The sequence below is a fragment of the Cricetulus griseus genome (genome assembly GCF_003668045.3).
Source record: "Cricetulus griseus strain 17A/GY chromosome 1 unlocalized genomic scaffold, alternate assembly CriGri-PICRH-1.0 chr1_0, whole genome shotgun sequence".
In the NCBI taxonomy this organism is placed as follows: domain Eukaryota; kingdom Metazoa; phylum Chordata; class Mammalia; order Rodentia; family Cricetidae; genus Cricetulus; species Cricetulus griseus.
In genome coordinates, this window is record NW_023276806.1 from 191,620,263 (window position 1) to 191,632,767 (window position 12,505).

Below are 12,505 nucleotides of genomic sequence, written 5' to 3' on the forward strand. Positions count from 1 at the left end.
GAATCATTTCTGCCAGGAGGAATACAAGCTCAGGTTCAGAAAAGTTTGAAATTCAGAAAACATAACAGTGACAACAAAAGTGAAAAAAAAATCTTTGTGAAAAGTGATGGGAATCTAGGTAGAGTGTGAACCCCCCTCCCCCTTCGTAAGAAGTAGGGTGAGTGTGATTCGGAATGGCCAGCATAGCTTTTCTGTTGTCTGGGGTGGGCTTTTTAAGGTAAAGTTAACAAAAATGCCCTTAAAGGACAACCTAGATGAATTGCCCTTTTAAAATTACACCAGCATCAGTGCAATTTGACATAACATATCTATCTTCTTGTTTCTTTTGATTTAAGTAATATTGTACTTCTAAATCACATCCATTCACCCACTAAACAATTCTGAGCCTTTACTTGCAGTTTTGGGGTCCTGGGGTATATTATTGATAGGTAAAATCCTAGCTGCACTCATCTTGCTAAAACTTGATAGGAAAAGAGACATGGAAGTATGTGGATACGGTCAAAATAAAGCCTACATTCTCCAGACAGAAAAATGCAGCCTGTGCATTTATCTATCTGCATAGGCAGAGCCTGAACTGTAGATGTTGGGGTAAGTATCCTCTGGGGTGCAAGTTAGAAACTGGACCTCAAACTGCACCCTGGTGCTTTACTTCTCCAGTGAGGAAGAAGACAACACACCTCATCTGAGCCTGAGAACCCCAGGTGTTGCTGAGAAACTCAACCTAAGAAAAGGTCCCTGGCCAGAAAGAAGTTCTAGTAGGACATTTCCACCATGATTCTAATGAAGACACAGGAGATGGTGCCTTGGTTTGCTTCCAGGGCACAGGATGCTTGCTCAGATTCCCTACACAGAAGTATCAAGATTAATCATGTATAAGATTCCATGAAATACAGATGGAAACAGATTTTCATCAACAAGGAAACTATAAAAGACTATTACTCTATGTGGTATGTCTGAAATCTACATTCCCCCGTTCAACTCCAGATGGTAGCTGAGGATGTTAACCCAAGTGTGGTGATATGCACAAATGGAATAAGGTACCTCCTCCACAACTTTCTGTAAAGATCATATACAGAATTAAATCATTGGAATACAATACAGATCCCAGAGGCAGACTCCCTTAAATACCACTATCAACAATTCTTTGGCCAAGAATCAAGACTATAAATGACAGTCTTCAATAAAAAGAAATGCAACACCTAGGCATAGACATCACCCTCTACACAAAAATTAACACAAAATAAGTTATAAACCTAACGTTACATGTAGCACTATGAAACTCTTAAATCCAACAGGAGAAAACCTAGATAACTTGGAGCATTTTACGACTTTTAGATATTACACTAAGCATCCATTCCTTTAAAGAAATAGTTGGTGAGCCAGAGGCCTTTACAGTTAAAACTATGTGCTATATAAAGGACACAATCAAGAGAAAGAGAATGCAGGTGAAAGAATGACAGGACTATTTTTAAAAGAAACATCTGATAAAAAATATACAAAGAATTCTTAAAAGTCAACAAACAATTGAACAGGGATCAAATATCTCATCAAAGAATACATATACAAATTTAGCACATGTAAAGACAATCTACACTGTGTTAACTAAAGCATGAATAAGTACCACAGCACACTCATTAGGATTACCAAAATCTGGTGGGAATAAAATTAGCACAAGCTCTTTGGACAGTAGTTCAGTGACTGTGTGAAAAAAACAAAACAAAACAAAACAAAAACAAGCATAGTCTTGGCATACAGCTCAACAATCTCATTTCTTGGTATTTACACACAAAAGTAAAAGCCTACTTTCATTAAGAAATACTTGAACATGGGTTTTCATATCAACTATTAATTGTCAAATTTTGGAAGAAATCAAAATAACTTTCAATATAGAAATGAGTATATGGGGAACATCTAGGTGATAGAATACTACTCAGAACTAAAATAGTAAATACTTATCAATCCAGAAAGTGGTATGGTAGAATCTCAAATGGATGTTCATAAGCAAAAGAAGTAAGCACAAGAGGTGACATACTGCATGATCACAACTACATGATAGACTAGAAGAGACAAAACTGTAGGAGAGTAAAACTGTAAGTGGTTATCGAAGTTGGGGGCAGAGATTGAATAAGCAGAGCCTAGAACACTTGTATAACAATGAAAAACACCACTCTGTATGTTGCTAGGATGATTGACGTGGTTCAAATCCATAGAACATTCTAGCTCAATAGCAAATCTGTGACATTGTTCATGGCAAAGAAATGTAGGTTCATTATTTTAATGTCCTGTGGGGGTATTGGTAATGGGAAGGGTGTGTACATGTGTGGCATGAAATACATGGAAAATCTCCATCTACCTATTAATTTTTCAATGAAAAAAATTTAATTTATTTTTCAGTTGTATTAAAGCACCCTGACCAAAGCAACTTGAGGGAGAAGGGGTTTATTTTGGCTTAGAGTTCCAGAGCGATACAGTCCACCGTGGCCAGGAAGGCATGGCGGTAAGTGTCTATTTCACCTCAATCATTAAAACCATCTATAGGAATGGCCAGAGGGCAATTTCCCCAGATGGTTCTATATTTTGTCCAGCTGATAATTACATTAATCTTTACACAGGCTGAGGATAGTCTTTTTTCCATAGAGTGCTTGCCTATATGCCTGAATTCCCAGCACCCCAAAACTGGACTTAATGCCACACAAGCCTTTAATCTCAGCATTCAGGAAGTAGAGACAGGAAGCTCAGCATTTCATACTCATTTTTGTATACATATTGAGTTTGAGGTCAGACTAGAACACGTGACACCCCGATTAAACAAATGATAAATAAATAAATATAAGCAAATTTGTTTGAATAACCTAAAATGTCCTTGGCAAAAAAAAAGTCTTACAATGTAAAACATACAGGGGCTAGAGAGACAGATCAGTAGTTACAAAGTTCTGTTTCCCAGAGAACACTAGTTCAGCCCCCACCCCACCCCACTCAACCTTTTAAATAGGATAAATGTCAAAGTTGTGATCATGAAAATTATGGAAGGAAAAAATGGCTGATTTTAATTAGCCAAATATCTTTCAACGTCTGGCAAGTAATTCATCAGTTCATGGAAAATTGAACATGCCACCATGATAACACATCACCTGATCTCAGATGGGTATGAGAACCTTGGTATTAGAACAGACACAAAATGAAACTGAGCCTACATACATGTGCTTAGATTTCTTTTTAGAATAATACACTGAAAGGCAAATCAGTATAGATAACTTCATCTTTGAAGGGGAAATGTAAGGAAGTAAAGTAGGTAGGATATTTAATATTCTTTAATTTCCTATTAACTGATAAATGTGCATTGCACAGTGCATATATAGATGGCAGGTGTTGGTTCTCTCCTCCTACTGCGTGGGTCCCAGGGCTCATGCTCAGGTCATTACCTTGACTGCTGGTGTGTTTAATCAACTGCTAAAACTTGCCAGCCCCTTTCTTATTTTTATTTAATTGCCCCAACTAAAGAAATCCTGTGGTACTTTGTTGTCATGGATTTAAAATAAAAAAAGATGGCTATTGAGTGAGTAAAGAGTTTACTGAGAATAATGTTCTCCCTTTCCATCCCTATCAACTAGGAATCATCAGCCACAAAACTCATGCAAAATATCTAAATACTGGCTTTCTGGGATGAAATCCTACATAGAAAACTTTCAGAAATTCACCTCTTACAATATGTCTGCATTGTTAGAAACAAGGGAAACCAACTTTAGGATGCTGACCCAGGTCCTTTATTGAAAATTTTGCTGGAAGCCTGAGAAGCAATCCCATTTTAAATTGTTACAATTTCCATTTGTTCCTTCAGTGTTAATACTTTGGATACTGTAGGTATCAAAGATGCATTTTGGACTATGTCTAGTAGTTTCTGAAATCCTAGTTCATCAAAACTAATATGGCTAAAACACATGTTTTCTCATTTGTGAGATTTATCTCATTGTTGCCATTTGTAATTTTAGCATCAGATTCCTTAACCTCAGTCTTCCTTAATCTTACTGTGATGTGGAAGCAGCATTTACAGAGTTTGCTATGTAGAAGATAATTTACATAAGCTCGTAAAGACATATAGAAAAGGCCTAAGTGCTCATTGCTATTTAGGTGAGTTGTGGGGTATGGTATTGTATTAAAGATGTTACCATAAAACAACCATTTTAAATTCATTTTTTTCAATATTTCTTAAAAGCTTCACCTTTCCCAGTGTATACATTAGCACGTTATAGAACAAAACCGTACACCACAGAGCAGGCAGACTTTTTCCCACCTGTATTTGTAGCTACAAAGAAGGAATGTGGCTCACAATTTCAAAGGCAGCCTGGTGAAAACTTGAGGACATCCTGGGTAAGTGAGACCCCATTTCAAACAACCAATTTCCATTAAAGTATTTATGGTATAATTTAGTGGTAAAGTGTTTGCCTCCTGTATAGGTCCTGTATTTAGTTGCCACCATTGAAAGAAAGGGGAAAAGGAAGAAGGAAAAGAAGAGGGAGAAAAGAGAGAGAGGAAGAGAGAGAGAGAGAACTGGATAATCTACTTTGGGAGTACTATGCTAAGTGAATTAAGGAATTCCCTGGGCATGTGAGCTGAAATAATTACTGTCTCCTGGAAATTAATTCTCTGGTATCCTCACATTTGTGCATACAGTTTCTTCTCCTGGAATGACAATTTGTCATTAGCAACTCAGCCACTCCTCTGTTCTCACCCAATGTTGCCGAGGGTCCTCCACACAAACCAGTACACAGTATTGCTCCTTAGGGAAGAGGGATTAGGAAATGTGCGCAGAGAGTGTTGCTGCTGACCTGGAACTTGAAAGGCCTTATGGAATTGTATCCTCAGTTAGGTTCCAGTGATCAGGAAAAGATACAGATCTCCAGAGGTGGTGGGTGGGGAATGGTAGAAATCTACCCCAGAGAAAATGACTACCTGGTACCAATTCAGATGACACAACCTTTGTAAGGAACATTAACTCTCTAGGTAGGAAAGATCTTCGAGATGGTCTGTCTATGCATGGATTATCTTAGAGGGAAGACAAGTCGAGATCTTCCTTTAGATTCTGGGTTCAAATGTCCTTTTTTCCACAATGGCATAGAGCTCCATACATTTACTCTTCTAAACGCCAACACTAGCATGCACAGTGCAGTAAGAATTTAATGCATTATCTCAGAAAGGCAACTGCACCTTTCACACAGAGAACAAAACACACTGAGCTTTTCCAGGAGCAAAACTCTATGAGAGAAATCAAGGGAATGATCATTGAAAGCAAAGCCAATATCACGAGTAGAAGATTAAGTCCATTGTTCCAGGGCCAAGCTGACTCAGGCCTGCTTGGGAGGAGATCCATCTCTCTCTTTAAATAAATTGAAGTTTGACCTACAAAGACATTCACAGGCTCACCAGTGGACCATTCCTGTCAACTGTATGGTGCAGTCCCTTGTCCTGAAAATATATTTATAATTTCTCATTTTTCTTTGCTCTTCTCGTCACCATGAAAAGGATATACATGATTCTGAGGCTGAGGTCTCCAGCAGCACCTGGCTCGTGTTAAACTATGTAGTCCTTCTCTGTTTGGCTTCTTGGTTTATAAATGAGGTAAATAGTACTGGGACAATATTGCCTGAATTATGTTGCATTATCATTATTGGATTAATTATTAAATGTCTGTCACACAATAAGTACTATTAGCTCTTCGTTAATTTCATTAATATTAATAACATTAATTTGTTCTCATTCATAATGCAATAATGCTGCAACTTCTTCCTCTCTTGAAAATCAGCTGCAGCATTCTCAAACCAAGTTTCTAAACTTCTCCTGTCACATGTGATCTGATAGCCCCACATTTCGTGACCTCCCCTGTAACACCCAGCCTAGAGATAGCACTAATATAAATCTGCCTGCCAACTCCTTCTACCTGCAGATTTTGCATATACTTTCCTTTCCACACTTTTTTTTCTAACAAGCAAATTCCTCACCATGCTTCAAAGTCTCACTCTTACGTACTTTTAAAAATGATTATTCCCATGCCTCTGCAATCATAACCCATCTTCTAAAGGGAGCAGAAATGGTCATTATATCACAGGCAATCTTTCTGTGTGTTCACACAGACATATCCCAACACGTTCTTCCTCAGATCTGAGCACGGGCATTACCATCCTTGCCTGTACTCCAATCATTGCACTCTGTCCACAATATGGTTGGAGAAGGTGGTAAGTTGCCTTATTTTATTTTTCTTGCCTTGTTTACTTGGATTGGGTCTTTTAGCATGAGTACTAATATTATTGGCTTTGTTTCACACACTAACCAACTTAGAAAAATGAAGCCAGTGGGAAGAGACAAAGCAAATGGAATATGATACTACTTCTCCTACAGTGGCAAAATCTGTCTCTTGATGTTCCACACCTTGTTTGGGGACAGAGAAAAATCACATTTTAGTTACGGAAAATGTGTATGTAATAATTTTACTATTTTTATTGTTTCAGTGTATTTTAGGTTAGTTCTCCAAAAACAAAGGTAAAACTTTCCTCTCTGACTTCTACACTGACTCTGTGATAATCGTTACTAATTAGTCCTGCTTTCTCTGCCCCTCCCTTCCTCAGTCTTCTGTATTGCAGTTGGCGACAGGGAATTTGCATATTTCCCCAATCAAACTCAAAATTTCGGGACTATGAGGCATGTCTGATTTTCCCACTTTTCCAAAGAAAAATGGAAGAAACGTTAATTCTTGTAACTGTAAACTGAGTGGCTCCACCATGAAAGCAGGAGACAAGAAGTCACCCAGGAAGTTTACATTTTGCTAGAGTGGTGTGGTGTCCCTTCTCTGATATCTCAGCTTACATCCTTACATTTAAGCAAAATCTCAGCAATTGTTACCCACACTTAGTATCTCCAAAGTGCACAAGTTTGAGGCTTAATAATTGAGCAGCAAACCACACCCTGACTTATACTGTTTAGTCCAATGTTTAAGTAACTAGATCATCCTACATTTTAAAAACATGTATTCCTGAATTCCTCTCTTCTCTATTCTGCATGCTCACCTTTGCCTCACCAACACCCCATTCTAGTTCAGAGCTCTAACTGATTCTACCCCCCAAAAGGCCACCCTCTCCAACTTATCCTCTCTCTTGACTTTTCAATAAGATGTATTTTTAGCAGCTAAGCATGCCATTTTTCTGTTAAAACTACTAGAGGAAAAAATAAAATCTTACAAACCATGACCCTTAAAAACTGTCAAGTGGTAGTTTGCTTGGTATCCAAGCTTCTCCAAGATCAGTGCTGTGTTCCCCTGTATCACACTTCTTTTGAGTAACTCTCTGGAGCAATGCAAATGCTCTCAGGACAGATGCTTTCTGGGCTGAGCTTTTCTATTTAGAGACGTTCCTGATGAACTTTTCTGTCCAAGCCCTCTTTGACTCGTTCTGCTAAAAGGTGTTTATCCCACTTCTTTTCATCACGTGCTATGTACATCCATCCAAACAGACTTTGTGTTGCTTGGAGCTTGCCTCTCTATATCCCCCATTACAACTTGGGGAAGGCATCCTGTCTCTACTGCTTAGGTTAACCTCATCTCTCAGTGAAGGCATGTAATGGTTATTTACAGAATAAATGAATAGTGCAAGCTGTGACTTGAAATGCACCAACCTGAAGAGAAAAGCCATGCTAACCCTTTCAGTGACAGAATAAGGAAGAGCCTTGGGAAATATTAGAAAACACTTTCTGGCAAACCCACTGACTACTTGGAGACTATCTGACTCTGTGTCTTTTACTTATGTGGGATTCTCAAATACAAGAAATTAATCAGAAATTTAAGACAGCTGTGAAAGCACAGATTGCTATCACCACATCACTGGTACTGCCTTCCATCTTTACAGTATTAGTTGCTTTCCTTATTGATGTTATAAAATACCCAGGCAGAAGCAACTTTAGGGAGGAATGGTTTATTTTGGTACAAAGTTGAAGATGGTAGTTCTTCATCATGTGGTCATCAAGGCTACAGGAGCTTGAGAAGATCATATTACGTGAAAGTCAAGAAGCAAAGAACCATGGATGATGGTGCTCAGATTGCTGTCTCCTTTTCATTCCGTCTAGAACCTCGGCTCACAGAAATGGTGCTGCCCACATTTAGGGTGAATCTCCACACATCACACATCCTGTTACCCAATCAGGAGTGTCTCTCAAATATATCAATAGATAACTAATCTAGGTAACTCTCAGAGGTGTGCTGGTACTCTCTTCCCCTGGGTGATTGCAGATGCTCTCTAGCTGTCAGACAGCATTAGGTGTCACACTCAGCACTGACGCTATCGGTCTCCTGATCAAGGCTATCGCTTTCATCAGCCATTGGGATCTCAATCATCTTGAAAATCTTCCAACATCCAGCAGAATTAATTCGAAACTGAGTTACCTTGTGGCAGAACAATCATCCACATTCTTTTCTGTTTCACAAGAAATTAAAGCTGAGAAAATGCCGTAGGGAATGGAATCACTGGCTTGGAAAAGAAGAGTTCTTGGCAAGCAGCAGACCATTGTGTCACTGACAGAAGGAGAAAGAATAAATAATGGAGGTGCCATGGGCCATTGTTTCTGGAAACAAGATATATAAGGCAATAGGTGCTGTTATCGTCTAGTTTGGACAAAACAAGGCTGAGATTCAAAGAAAGAGAAGAGATGGGAGACAGACTTGAAAGAACATGGATGCCAGCAATGTCCCCTCAAGGTGGACATAGAAGAGAATTTAAGGAAACAAATGATCTCTTTCACATAAAGAAAACGAATTCCTTGGCTACCTTTTTTTTTTTAATCTGTAAGTAGATGCATATGCGTCTGAAAGATGGCTTTTATCGAACTTCGGCAGAAAAGCTTGGGGAAGAGTGTCAGGCTGGTACCCCCTAAATGTCTGCTTTGGCCATTCCTCCAAGACTCAGCATGCATATGGTCTAAATATCAGATCAGTGGGTAACAAGTCTGTCAAAGCAGTCTGGCCTTTCTGCAGCCATGTAAACAAAGCTGCAGTTTTCAGAAAGTTATTTCTGTGCAGCCACTGTCAGAGAGTTCAGAGATTTTTTACCCCTGCCGACTCCCTGTAGCCCTTCAGAGATTGACAAGAATACCGATGCAGGAGTGGATGTGGCAAAAATAAAATCAGATCTGCAGCCTGTCTGGAATACAAGGTGCTTCTTGTCTGCCTTTTAGTTTGAATGCCGATCTTTATTAAAATCATACAAGAAAGCTGGGAATTCCTTCCTTCCTTCCTTCCTTCCTTCTTTCCTTCCTTCCTTCCTTCCTTCCTTCCTTCTGGTTTTTTTCCTCTTCCCTACTCCTCCTCATTTAAAAGTAAATTGATCTCTTGAGTATATTTTTATTCTAGAATATCATTACAGATATTAAGTTTTAATATATTTTCACCAAAATCTTTCCATATGCCACTAAATTACCCATTTAAAATCTTCGAATCAGTGAGTTCTAAAATACAGGCTATAGGTAACGGAAAAACCTGACGGAGGGACCTAGGATGTTGTGATGATATTGGCTAACTGGTCAGAATCAAGAAGACACAGAAGAAAGCACCAAGAAGAGCAATCATGTAGAAAACTCAAGGTGGGACGGTTTACAAACTAGGGGCAAAGAAGTCACAAGGTCATAACTAGGTGAACCATAAGCTAGGACACCACAGAGGGGCAGGAGAGCTGAAGGCAAGGTTATGGGGTCAGACTATGCTGTAACCAGGAGTTGCAACAGTAAACCATAATGTCAAAGAGAGTATGTAGAATTGGAAGAAACCAGACAGAACTTTTTAAAGTTTTAGGCCATTGAGAGATGTTTTCTCAAAAATAAAACAAAACAAAAGCAACAAAACAAAACAAAAATCCATAGTGGAGGTCAGTGCCCGAAGAACACCTAATATTGGCGTTTGGTCTCCACACTCAAGCTAATACACACACCCACATACACATGGACACACACACAAATTAAATTAAACTGAACTTCATAAAAGATAAAACAATAAACAATAATGACCACTAGGCTACTTCTTTTTCAGATTCCTTGGATGGAGTGTGGGTGTGCGGGTGTGCTCATGTGCACACACAGGTGCAAGCCGTCTGCAGTCCAGAACAGAAGTAGAATTACACAGAAATTCTGCTTTTACCTGTAGTGTGTGTGTGTGTGTGTGTGTGTGTGTGTGTGTGTGTGTGTGTGTGTGAGTGTGTGTGTGTGTGTGTGAGTGTGTCTGCATGTGTGCACAGTGCCCACAGAGGCCAGGAGAGGATGTCAGATGTTTTAGAGCTGGAGTTTCAAGCTGGGAGTCAAACTCAGATCCTCTGGAAAAGCAGCTGGTAATCCTTTTTGTTGTCGCTGTGTTGCTCTGTTTGGTTTTTGTTTTTATGTTTTGGGGACAAGGTTTCTCTGTATAGCCAGGGCTGTTTTGGAACTCACTCTATAGACTATGATGTCCTTGATCTCATAGATATCCGCCTGTCTCTGCCTCCCAAGTGCTGGGATTAAAGGTGTGTGCCACCACCAACCATCCTACAGCTGGTATTCTTAACTGCTCTATTCTCTCCAGCCCCACAGAAATTCTTAGGCCATAGACATGTGTGAGATCATATTGTGAAAGAGGGAACATTGCAGGAGATTCCTCAACATAATTATGGTGGGGGGGGAGCGTAGTGCTCATTGGGATGACAGAGGTAGAGGAGGCAAAGAAATGAAGAAGTTGTGAATGCCAAGTCCATAAGACAGGGCATATTGAATAGCAACTCCCAGAAGAAATATTAACAGAAAAAAATGGATCACCTCTACAGGCAAACCAAGTTCCAGTCTTCAGGTTGGAAAGGCTTCCTGTGTGTTATATCTGCTTTTGTCTTCATAAATACCCAACTTTTCTCTATGTGAGTAATTAAGCCAGATTCATTTGTATGTAGCAAGGAAATCAGTATTTTGTACTGTTTAGAAGGTAAACATGGTTGCTTTATCATATTGAATTTTTTTTACTCCACTAAGGTTCCATTCATGTTTCTGCCTCTGTTGACTTTGTTCACAAATTGCAAATCCCCCACTTTGTTATCAAAGGGGTGATGAAGAGCTAAGAGATCAAACCTCACTCACACCTGGGTAAAGAGTCTCCAAAGGTCATTAATGTATGTCCTGTGGATAAGCTTGTTGGATCAGGACTGAATCTGCCTGACCCTCTCCAAAGTATGCTCAGACAGAGAGAGATCCTGGGTGAGATTTGGGTTCATTGGGCTCAACAGTGCAGGATGTATAGCGCTTTCCCAATATGTCAGTACAGAGAGTGTGAAGATTTTGAATGATTTAACCCTAGGAATTCCTCACATTTCTAGTCATTGTGCATCTAATACTCAGCATATTGCTGACCACAGCACAGGTCTAAGTGTGGAACTTGAGCAGAAGTCCAGATCATCAGCACACAAGCTTAAAACAATTTTCCCATCTTCTAAAATATTGAAGCAACATTTTTCTTTTTACAAAATCTCATCCTAAAAATGTCTTAAGAATTTTTCACACTGCTGCTGTAGGCACATCAATAAATAATTTTGGTATCTAGATTTAAGTTCAACTCAAAATATATTTAGATCTTTTCTCCCAGCTGAGTATGATGGTGAATATCTGTAATCCCAGCACTGGGGTTGGTGAGACCAAAAAAAAAAAAAAAATGCTATGAGTTTGAGGTTAACATGTGCTAGATAGTGAATTCAAGTCCAGATTGTTATACACATCTTGTTATTGAAAAAACTAAGTTAAAAATTAATTATATTTGCTACTCTTTATGAAAAAAATGAACATTCCAGAATTGTGTCTTTCTGGGAAAAATAACTGAATTTTCAACAGGCAGAAAGACCAAGGAGAAGTGACATATTGTCAGTTGTAGGCTCATATTTACTTTATGTTATGTTATTATTATCAAAATAATTTTACAAATGGGAAAAGAAAATTCTAATGTCTCAAGATGTAGGAATTTATGAAGCAATAAAAGTTAAAATTGTTCAGTAATATGGTTCTGCCCCTTTTATTTAATTAGGTAAAAACACGTCTGCTTAAGTAACTCCTTCATCACCGGAATTTCACTAAAAGCAAAACACAAATAAGAGCATGCAAAATCTGCAACACTAACCAAACTGATGTCGGGTAGAGTATACTTTCTGAAATTAAACAATTTTGTTAACAAAATTAGCTCTCTTTTTGTTTTTCCTTATTTTGCTAAAGACAAACATTTCAGAGACAGTAATTCAAACCACTAAGGCTTTCTCTGTGCTGATGTCTCCTTTTTTTGCCATTAAATATTATTCTGTCCTTTCTAGTTAATAGTATACTTTCCATCATAGAAAAATGTGAAGGTAAAACAATGTTGTCTGAGTTCCAGTGTCCTTCACGGCAGAAGCTGAGAGAGGCATCACATTTTTCCTTGTGCTTTTTAGTGAAACAGAGAATGAAGGTTATTTTTTGTCATGTTTCCCCTATTACT